This window comes from Penaeus vannamei, chromosome 43 (genome assembly GCF_042767895.1).
Source record: "Penaeus vannamei isolate JL-2024 chromosome 43, ASM4276789v1, whole genome shotgun sequence".
Taxonomy (NCBI): domain Eukaryota; kingdom Metazoa; phylum Arthropoda; class Malacostraca; order Decapoda; family Penaeidae; genus Penaeus; species Penaeus vannamei.
In genome coordinates, this window is record NC_091591.1 from 537299 (window position 1) to 548554 (window position 11256).

Genomic DNA, 11256 nt, shown 5'->3' on the forward strand with positions numbered 1-11256 from the left:
ACAGCATACGGTAAATCAATCATTGTTATCTTTTCCGTTAGGTTTCATTGCTAATATGAATTATGTATCAGTACCCAAAATAACACGAAGATACGTTTCTATTGTACAAAATATATGAATGATTACAATATCACCTGTAAAAAAATCGGTTATCATACATCCGGCAGAACTTCTTTGAATCTTTTTTTTTTAATCATTAGATTTGAATAATCTTAATAGACGTCCAAAATAGCATATTTGAATTTTTTTCATCAATAATTTTAAACAATACTTTCGGAAAAGCAACAAATAAAGGAGTCAATGCATTAGGATAAAAATCATTTTCAAATAATTTATCAAAACATTTGGTCAGAAGGAAGTGTGACGAAGAAAATCCTCTTCTTATGGGTAAGTTCATATAAAAAAACAAATTAAAAATATCCATCTTGTATCTATGTCATTCTTAAGATACTGTGAATCTATTGTGATTTGATATAGATGCTGAAAATTTATATATTTGGGTTTTTGAAAAATGTCTTCGGTCGGTAGCATATTATCATAGCAATAATGTTATATTTTTTGGCAATATGATTAATAATAACCCTTAACACTGATAGTAAACATCAATATCGTAATTCTATATTTCATTTTTATGGCTGTGAATAATAAATGATATAGAAAGAGAAAATGGGAAAATATTAGATTTTTCTCGATTTCCTCTCATCAAAGTGACAATTAATAAACAAACTTATTTCTAACGAAAAATGTAAGGTGTAATACTATTTATATGTTGTGATTTTCTTTAAATAAACAAATATCTAAAAAGGTATCTAGACCAAAAATATAATTTATCTGTTGCGATTTTATTTATATTGCTCTAATAATTCCTAGATAGCATTTGTTATGGTTTAATTCATTGATTGGTGTGCCTGTTTCTCTCGCTTGTTCTCCATTTTCAAAATAGTTAACGCATTTATTCAGATTTTATTCACAAAGGTATTTATAATCAATGTGTATATAGATTCTCTGTCTTTGTCTGTCTGTCTGTCTATCTGTCTGTGCCTGTCTGTCTGTCTGTCTTCAAATAAAGCCAGTGTGTAAGAAATGATGGTCCCTTTTTAATGTTGATATAAGAAATATATATTAATGTTAGTCCTCTTGCAATAAGCCTATATTTTGTACAATGTTAAAAAAGTATGAGAAAACAGCACAGGGATATGAAATTCATTCGATTTCTCAATTATTGATTAATGTTTGGTTTAATTTACAGCTAGTTTTTTACTCTTGGTAAAAAAAAATGCTAATTGTAATCACTTGGAGATTTGCATATATTTGATACTCATTAAAAGGGCAAATCTTAGCCTCGTGAGAATTCACTTGTTTTTTCTGTATGCTCGCCAGAATTACCACACTTTTTCTTTTCTCTTTTTCAGAAAATATCTTTTGTCTAATACACAAGTAATCAGTATCTTACAAAACATATGTATTAATAGTATTAATATCAATGGTGTTCTCAACATGAAATGGAGTTGATAAAACATATGTTTTATCAAACGGAAATACCTCATCGCAATGACTCATCGTAATAATTCAAACCGATATATTTTCATCCCATGTCCTCTCCATCCTTTTATCCTATTTTTTCCTTTTTCAAAAGAAAAGAAAATCCTAAAACCATTTCGCATTTGGTTGAGGTTGTACATACGGCAGCCATATTAGATTTTTCGCGGTTAGGCGTACGGCACACATGCGTATGCGTGTGTAAACCTAACCTTAACTTAACTAACTTAAAGTGTTTTAAGCAGGGAAAGTTCTTGCCTGATATCTCAAGCGTTTTTCTTGCGAACTCAAGCATTTCGCTTGCTTTCTCAAGCGACCTCCGTAGATGGCTTGACTTGCGCTTGCTAAGTCAAGCGGTGTACCGTCACCATGGCAACGGCGTCGGTCACGATCCTTCGAATGCGTGCGTTGGCCAGGAACTCCGCTTGATATCTTATCAGATAAATAATTTTTTCACGGTATCTGATTCTGTAATTTTCTTAAAATCATATTCAAAGAAATTGAAATTAACTGAAAACGAAAGGAGATCATGGAGATTATGGGAATAAAAAGTTTTACTTATGAATAATAAATGATTATAAGACGAACAATTTTACTCATATTGTTAAACTTCTCGTCTTTCTAAATCGAGAATATATCAGCTATTTTATGAAATGAAAAATATTTCAAGTGAAAAAGTCTGAGAAATTCTAGCATTCTTCTGTTGATATTATATTCGATGATTTATATTTAACCTCATAAAATCGGATATATGGGAATGGGTAGGCCTACATTTTAATTCAGGGATATTCATTTGTTTTGATAACGCGTCAGAATGAAAGGGCTGTCAATCGGAAGAGTGTGTCATTGTTTTAGAGGCACTTTATATGAATATAGGAGAAAATATAGCGCTTTGTTAAGATGTTTGGGTAGATTTATTTACTTCTCTGCCATCTTGATGCGGCGCTAGCTTGTCAGTTGTTTTGAATTGCGCGCTCAAAGTGTTACCAACCGCAAGTGAAATAAACTCCACCCTCGACTTGTGCATAAGTTATCTCTTTCCGAGATTGTTGGTGGGAATATTGCTTTTAAAACCCAAGTATGTATATTTCGTGTTATTTTGATGTTTCTATGCTCATCAAGGACTGTTATGATTTGTACTTTTTAAACAGACATTTCCACATGTCTGGCATCACTGAAGAGGGCCTGCCTGCCTTGGAAAGCGTTTTAAGCAGGGAACGGTACAGCGCTTGGCAAGAATTCTTGCCAAGCGCTCCCCTGCTTAAAACGCTTTAAATCTAACCTCCCCTAACCTAACCTACCTTTACCAACCTAACCTAATCTAATCTAGCATAATTGCTTTTCTTTTTTTACATATCAGGTATTTTATACTGACTCGGGTTATTCCCTAGGTTACGCGTAAGTAGAGCAAAAATATCCTCATGTGTAGCATTACTTGGTGCTACTCTTGAGGAAATTTGCTTATTGAGGGACCTGTTGAAGTCATCTTGTTGGTGAGGCGGATTGAAAGAAGCGCTCGTTCTTCGTTCTATCTGTGGCGAGGGTGGAATGTCTGTGGTGAAGGCTGAAAGGTGGTGTCAAATCTTTCTGAAAGATCGGGTTTGCTTCGCGGCCGGAAGGTCTGAAGAATCCCCCCCCCCCCTCGAGGCAACTGTGGGGCGCCGCTTCCGTTTTGAAGTTCTGGCCTATCTGGAAGCGCTGACCACCCGGCGAACATCACTAGCACGTCCCGGATCGTATTTCCGACTGAGACCGCCAAACCGACGTCAAGAGCCCAGCCCTAACTCCGTCAGAGGGGCCGGGACCCCAGAAGGAGCGAAAAAACGGTGGCCGACTAAGGGTCCTGTGGCAGACAGCAGCCCCCTCTCTTCCTCAGAGACCTTGTAGGTCAACTCCTGGGCAGTCGAGACGTGTCCCTGCAGCCGAAGCAGTTGGCTTAAAGTGACTTTCTGCGCGTAGGTCACGGAAGTGGGTGTATTGGCGAGGAAACATGTGATGAGGGAGGACCAGTCTATACAGTGGTGGTGCCTCCCATGCCGAGGAGTTCCCTCTTCCTGGTATTCTGAGAGCATATGAATTCTAGTCACACACAATTTATCATTTTCCATCTTCTCCCGTAGGTAGAAATTCTCTCGGAAGGACAAGAGAATAATGAAAGGGAAAATTTACGACCCTCTTCAACGAGAAGCGAGAGTGTGTGGTGGTTGGTGTGTAGGGTAAGGGGGTATGTGTGTTTGTGTAAGTTTTGCGTTTGTCATTATTGTTGCTTATTGTTATGTTGGGAATTATGATCATAGTTATTATAATTTTCATTATCATCATTAATATTAATATTATTAATAATAATTAATCATTATTGGCATTAGCATTCTCTTATTTACTATTATTATTATTGGGTTTATAATCATAATTATAATTTGTATTATCATTATCATTATTATCATCAGTATTATTATTATTGTTATTGTAGTTATTATTATTATTACCATCAAAATTATTATTATCATTATCATTTTCATCATTATCATCATAACTACTACTACTACCATTTTATATTATGATTCTTGTTGTTATTGCTATTAAATTCATCATTACTGTTATGTTAGTGATGATGATAATAAGTGTCAATGATATGCTCAAGGCCTGATGGCTCTCTCTTCGCACCTGGGCACTGGCAGCTGCCCTACTCCTTCAGCGGATACAGGTGTTCACTTTACTTTTTCTTTTGACACTTTCTTCTAAGCAAGCAAAACGCCCTCTCAAGGGATAGCTGCATAAAAGGACGTCTCATCAGACAGCAGGAAGAACAAGAGAGACGCAGGGAAAGCAGAGAGACAGGGACACACGACGGTCTCGCTCGTCACCGCTCCGCCCTCGGCGCCCGGGGCGCGGGTCTCTCGTGGGGTCACACATGTACCTCCCCCAATAAATCCTCCAACAAAGTCCCCCTTTCATTCCACCTACTGTATGCCCCCAACCTCTTACATTGACAACTGATGGCCAGCGGTGGAAGAACAACACCGATTGTTCCTGTTACCAAGATAAGCTTCTGCCGAAGTCCCTCCTTGCCTTCCTTAATGCCCAGCCATCGCTACCAAGTCGTCTTCTGATCCACGCCTACCCACACCATGTCTGCCTTACTACTTTGTGCTGACTACTCACTTCTGTGCTACCCTCCTGACGAAGTCGCTGAATATGTATTATCGCACTCTACAACGCCACGCTCGCCAATCCTGCCCACCTACCTCGCCGTCTCCGCGAACCGTAAGCAACACAGCCATGATGTGGCACCCTATACCACCGATACTTCCTCGCTTCTAACAAGAGTGTGTACCTCTTCAGTGCCAGATTTACTATTGCCCTCCCTAAACCACACCTGACATGTAAGTTGCCTTTTTCTTAACGAACACACACTTCTTATTCTGTTACATTTCTCTCTGTCAGTCATTGTCTTACAGCACAACAAACAAAATCACACACACCGAGACCAACACACGTGACACATCCTCACCTCACCTCTAGTGTGATTTATTCAAAGCAATTGACTACCTGTCAATTTGTTCAGTTATTCTGTTTGGTTGTCCTCGTGTTATTCATGTTTATTGTTTGCGAACTTACAAAGTTATCGTCTTGTCTCTTTTATATGGTACATCTGTTCATAATTAGTACTGATTGTATCTTCACTTTCATTCTTGATTTTAAACATATTGTTGTGTTCTTTTGAAACATCACTTCCTTTTACTTGCCCCGGTAACCGTTCGCTTATTCACATACATGTCGTGACCTACTCTACACACCTTCTTGACTACTCTACAAGGAAATCATTCAAGGATTTATGAATTGTGCAAAGTGCCATACGTTTTTAACTGACTCTAACTCGCTTTAAAGACGTCCTCTCTCAGTGTTCGATATCTTGCCCTCAGTAATGCTGGAAATTATGCTTCTTTAGTATTAAGGTATTGGTGAATATGTAACATGTAACTAACTGATAGAGTCGATTTTGTTGCAATAAGGGCAATGCATTGCAGACACCATGCTTTAAATAGGCCTACATTGTTATTATTACCACAACTTAATTTTAATCTGGCTCATGGCTTTAAAAACTGTAATCGCGCCCTGTCGCACGTTGAATCTATTACGAAGGAATCGCTTTGTTTATTCACACTGATCGTACAGCATCCAAGATGCGCATGGTTTGCTTTTTGTTCTGATCAAGCTGCCTACATATGTCTGAAGCATAATTACTTGCCTATTTAGCTCAAAGATGTGGAATTCTTGCTATTCAAATTTCTCTCTACAGTATGATGATACACGTTACCCTTCTCATGACATTACGCTCTCATTCTTCTGGCTTTTTAGTAATGTCACTGACAAGTAACTTATCATCCTACTCCTTAGCCCTTTTTACTGGCCTGGTACACATATTTCAGCCTCCCTGAAGATGATGTGACCCTACTGAATGTTGCACTTCACTGTGAAACCTCCAACACACCACTACTCTGGCATGTGACAACCTTAGGGACCATGGATCACCAGCAACCATCTGTAGATGCCAAGCAGAGCCATCTCAAGATATGCCATCAGTGCATACAATCAAACGGCTTTAGGACGAGCATTTTGCATGGCCAAGTGATGTCAATGATATGCTCAAGGCCTGATGGCTCTCTCTTCGCACCTGGGCACTGGCAGCTGCCCTACTCCTTCAGCGGATACAGGTGTTCACTTTACTTTCTCTTTTGACACTTTCTTCTAAGCAAGCAAAACGCCCTCTCAAGGGATAGCTGCATAAAAGGACGTCTCATCAGACAGCAGGAAGAACAAGAGAGACACAGGGAAAGCAGAGAGACAGGGACACACGACGGTCTCGCTCGTCACCGCTCCGCCCTCGGCGCCCGGGGCGCGGGTCTCTCGTGGGGTCACACATGTACCACCCCCAATAAATCCTCCAACAAAGTCCCCCTTTCATTCCACCTACTCTATGCCCCCAACCTCTTACGTTGACAGTAAAAATGGTAATGATAATTATTTTCGTTATCATTATCATTACTTATTGATATTATTGGTATAATTTTTATTATTTTCATTATTATTATTATGAATATTATTATTACCATCTTCATTGTTATCATGATTGATATTATCATTATTATTATCATAATTGTTGTCATAATTATTATTATTAATACTATTATCAATCTTATTTTTATACTAGTACAACTACAACTGTTACCATTTCATTTTTATGATTGTTGTAGTATATGACATAACAAACATGGTCAGAAATTTTAAAGCATCAAAAAATAATTAAATGTTAATGTGAAAGTAACTGTAATTTACGTATTTTCCTTGTACAAGTCAATTATCGCGGGATTGACTGATGAAAGTTTTCGGTGTGGGGGCCAGTGGGTGATGCGTGGGGCCTGTTTGCTGTCTTGCTAGCTGTCTGTTTCTCTCTCTCTCACTCTCGCTCTCTCTCTCTCTTTCTCTATCACTCATTCTTTTCTCTTCTCTCTCTTCCCCTACTCCCCTCTCTCCCTCTCATTCTCCCTCTCCCCCCCCTCTCTCTCTTTCTCCCTCTCTCTTTCTCTCGCTTCTTCTACACTCCCTCTCTTTCATTTTTCTCTCTCTTCATCTTCTTCTTCTCTCTCTCTTTCTTCTCCTCTCTCACTCTGGAGACATCCAAAACGATGTAAAGAAAGAAATGGGAAAAAAACAAAATGGCAAATCATTCCCATCTTTAAAAAAGTAAATAAATAAAATGGAAATATAAAAAATAAATGAACAGAATTAATAAATAGATAAACAAAAATGCGTTAGTATATCAAACCTTTGTCATCTTTACAGAAATCTATGTAGCTACCACCACCAGTCGCGTAGAGCTGCAAGGAAGGCAGAAGAAGGGAACGAGGGATGAAATGAAGAAAGGAAGGGAAGAGGAAAGGAAGAAGAGGAGGTTGATGAAAGAAAGAGAGGAAGAAGGGAGGAGGATTTACGATAATATGCCGAAAAAGACCCGGTTGATTCGAAGGCCCAGGACCTGTTTTTTGATTGAATGCGAGCACTGCGGAAGGAACTGTGGAAATATGAAGGATTTAACAAGGCATTATATGATTTGCGTTAATCTGAAACTCTTTTTGGAAGGAATAACCGGGGAGTGGGAAGGAAACGAGGAAAAAGATATTGAAGCATTTCAGAATATTGCTTGAGGGAAGGTATTTTGAGACCGAAAACACGAGTTGGTTCAAAAACAGGGCCGACTTAGCAAGGCATTGTATGGTTTGCGTTCATCCAAGACCTTTATTTGGCAAAGAAGTTGGAATGTTACATGGTTATTTTCTAATTGTTAGACATTGGGGAATTTTGCTATGTGCATAGATACATAAACACTCACTCGCACACACACACACACACACACACACACACACACACACACACACACACACACACTCTCTCTCTCTCTCTCTCTCTCTCTCTCTCTCTCTCTCTCTCTCTCTCTCTCTCTCTCTCTCCAGTGTTTTATAGCTGTGAACAAATATCCATTTTAATATTGTTATAGAGATATGTTTTATCGCACTTGGAAATGATTCGATTTATCCTAATTTCGAATTTGTGACCGCTTGAATAAAGCGTTTCGTGGTGTTAATGCGGCTTCATATTTCTATTTTCATCTAAACTGTGTACCTCACATATGAACACGAGTGCGCTAACACACACACACACACACACACACACACACACACACACACACACACACACACACACACACACACACACACACACACACACACACAGAGAGATACACATACACACACAAACACACCACGATTACAATCCCAATCACGACCACACACACATAGAATCACACGTACACAGGCTAATGAATATTGTATATCTGGAAGTATATTTTAAGCAGCATTTTACTGTGGACTATGTTTATCTTATAAGTACATCTAATAAATATATATCAATGTTTTCATTATCTATTCTTCCTTACGAATAAAAAAATCAAATTAACGAACCTTGATATGGTGTCATTTTACGGAATTATATCAGCAAATATTATTATTTATCTTAGAAATGGTTCACGATTTGTATGTTGTACGTTTTTCAAAATAAGAAAAAAATGTCGATCGCAAATTTTATGATACACGCTGTATTATCCAAAAGGCGATATGCTTGCGCATACAAAATATTTTCACTTATGAGACTCGCTAACATCAACATTGTCGTACATTTTTTGGGGGTGGTGGTGGTGGGTATCCAAAAAGTGTGTTTTGTACATTCGTGAAAATATCGAAAACGTAAACAATAGGCAGCTGCCACTATCCTTCTAAGCAGAGCTGTAGGGGTCTATGGTGTTGCATTGTCGGGGAATTATTGCAAAATGAACAGATTTGCAACATAAAATCGACCCATTTAGCTTACTTTGCGTCTACATATACTGTGTAAGATAAGAAAATATGTGTAAAAACGAAGAGAGAGAGAGAGTGTAGTAACTATGACTGATGGTGGAATAAAATATAGGCAGAGTTACTACAGTTTTATTCTAGTTATAAGCTGTGGGAGCTTGAGGTGTTGACCGAGCTGAGGCTGAGATCAGAGTGACTTCGGCTCTGAGTTTTCGAGGTGAATTCAGGTCGTTTTTGTACGATACTCAATGAAAAGTTACTAAACACAGGAAAATATTAATCTTCCGTAGGAATGTCCACGTAGGCTCTTCTCTATGTGTGTAAGGCCTTCATACACGTTCTAACGGTTCACACGTGTTAGGTGTTTGTACAACTAAAAGCGTCGTGATAAGAAAGTATGTCCGTAGAATATTCGTGAACAATTGATAACTAGAGTAACTACAAAGATAATTATTACAAAAGTAGTGATATATACAGTGCAATAATTGGGGAACATTATGAGCATACATAATACATGAGTTTGCAAGTAGTTATAAGGTAATCAGAAGCATTGTCAGTAAGGGTCGGAATTGCTTGTTCTGGTGGCAATTTGTCTCGGTCGTCTCGCGAGGGGCGCAGGACACGTTGGCGCCGGGGATAAACAGTAGAGTCCTATATACTGCGGGGCCTACAGCGAGGGCGATGGCAAGGTCGAGGTGAGAGGTCACTAAATCGCTCGGCCACCTAACCAGGATCGTCCTCGATCCGGCTGCGGTGGGTGATGCTGAAGACGGAAGTCTTGATGACAGGTAACGCGGGGATTCCGGTCCCGGCGTGGCGCGTAGATGCAGGCTGGCGATAAGCATGACCCACGACAGAGCGGGTCTCGGGATGTGGTGATCATCTCTAGGATGAAGGTGTCTGTGGAAGACTAAGGGCGTCGGACTCTGGGGAAGACAGTGTCATCGAAGTAGAATGCGTGGAGTCAGGAGCAATATCTGTGGAAGTGAGACTGGTGAGGGAACGTTGTCGGTTGTATTTGTCTTCGTAGTGAGTGCTAGCTAGCTTGAGGGTGTCAAAGTGATACCAGGTTTGGCTGCAAGTAGTGAGGTTTTGACAGAGAGCTTTGTTGTGTCGGACCTTCAGAACTCATAATGGTCCTTCGAAGTCAGGAGCAAGCTTAGGCATAAGGGAAGACTTATCTGTCACACGATGGAAGACGAAGACACCTTCGGCGATCTTGTCCGTCGCGCGATGATGCTGAGCAATGATGCGGTCCCTTTCCACACGCAGGTGCTCACGGGCGATACGATAGGCTTCTTACTTCCTGGCGATCACGATCTTGGCGTAGTCTTCTCTGTAGACAGGAGAAGGGCGTTGTTGCAGGCGTTCGTAGGGAAGACGCTGGTCGTCACCATGCACGACGTAGTTGGGGATGTCTCCGAGGGAGGAGTGGAAGGTGCTGTTGATGGCAGCCTGAGTGATAGGAATCCACAGGTCCCACTCATTGTCTTGAGTGCTGATCGAGTTTCTGAGGACGTTTAGGATCGTCCCGTTGAGTCTTTCAACAAGGCCATTTGCCTGGGGTCTGTATGGGAGTATATGGACAAGATCAATGTTAGGAAGCTTACATAGGCCTTTGAGTACCTGATTGGTGAATTCTGTACCGTTGTCGCACATGAGTTGTTCAGGAGCTCCATGGCGACAGATGACGTGAGAGAGGAAGGCGCGAACGACGGTCTGCGCGCTTTTATCAGGGATAGGGGCGAGCTCGGTGTAGCGGCTGAAACTGTCAATCATGACGAGCAGGTACCGGTTTCGGTTCTCTGTGGGAGTGAAACCGGAGAGAATGTCCATACTCACTCTAACGAAGGGTCGTTCCGGTACGTCATAGGTGAGTACAGGCGCTGGGGCAACGGTATGTCCTTTGTAGAGGGGGCAGATCTGGCAGCTTTTGATGTGTTTGACAACTCGTGGACCAAGTCTGGAGAAATAATAGCGAGAGTGAGCCAACTGAAGAGTTGAAAATACCTTGATGTCCCGAAGTGTGAGAGTCGTGCAGTAGCTTGAGTACTGTAGGGACGAGGACTTCGGGGATGACCAGTTGGTGATATGTACGACGTTGCTTGGATCCACGCAATTTCTTGGGAGCTGATTTTCGGAAAAGCAGGCCATCACGGAGGTAGAATTCTTCGATGGGAAGATTTCGATTCGTCGGTGGAGGCCAAAGGGCATTCTAGTGAAGGCAAAATGTCCATGTGGAGTGGAAAATGCAGTGAGGTCCTTTGAAGTCGGATCCATTTCGACGCAAGAATCCTTGTGCTAGGTC

At 40.4% G+C, this 11256-nt stretch overlaps 1 long non-coding RNA gene across 1 annotated transcript; it reads left to right on the forward strand.

Annotated features, from left to right (window-relative positions):
- The first annotated feature begins 237 nt into the window (after positions 1–237).
- Positions 238–8326, forward strand: LOC138860741 (uncharacterized). Its single transcript, XR_011398392.1, has 2 exons — positions 238–387; positions 7384–8326. It is a non-coding gene; the product is annotated as an uncharacterized lncRNA (long non-coding RNA).
- The last annotated feature ends 2930 nt before the right edge of the window (positions 8327–11256 follow it).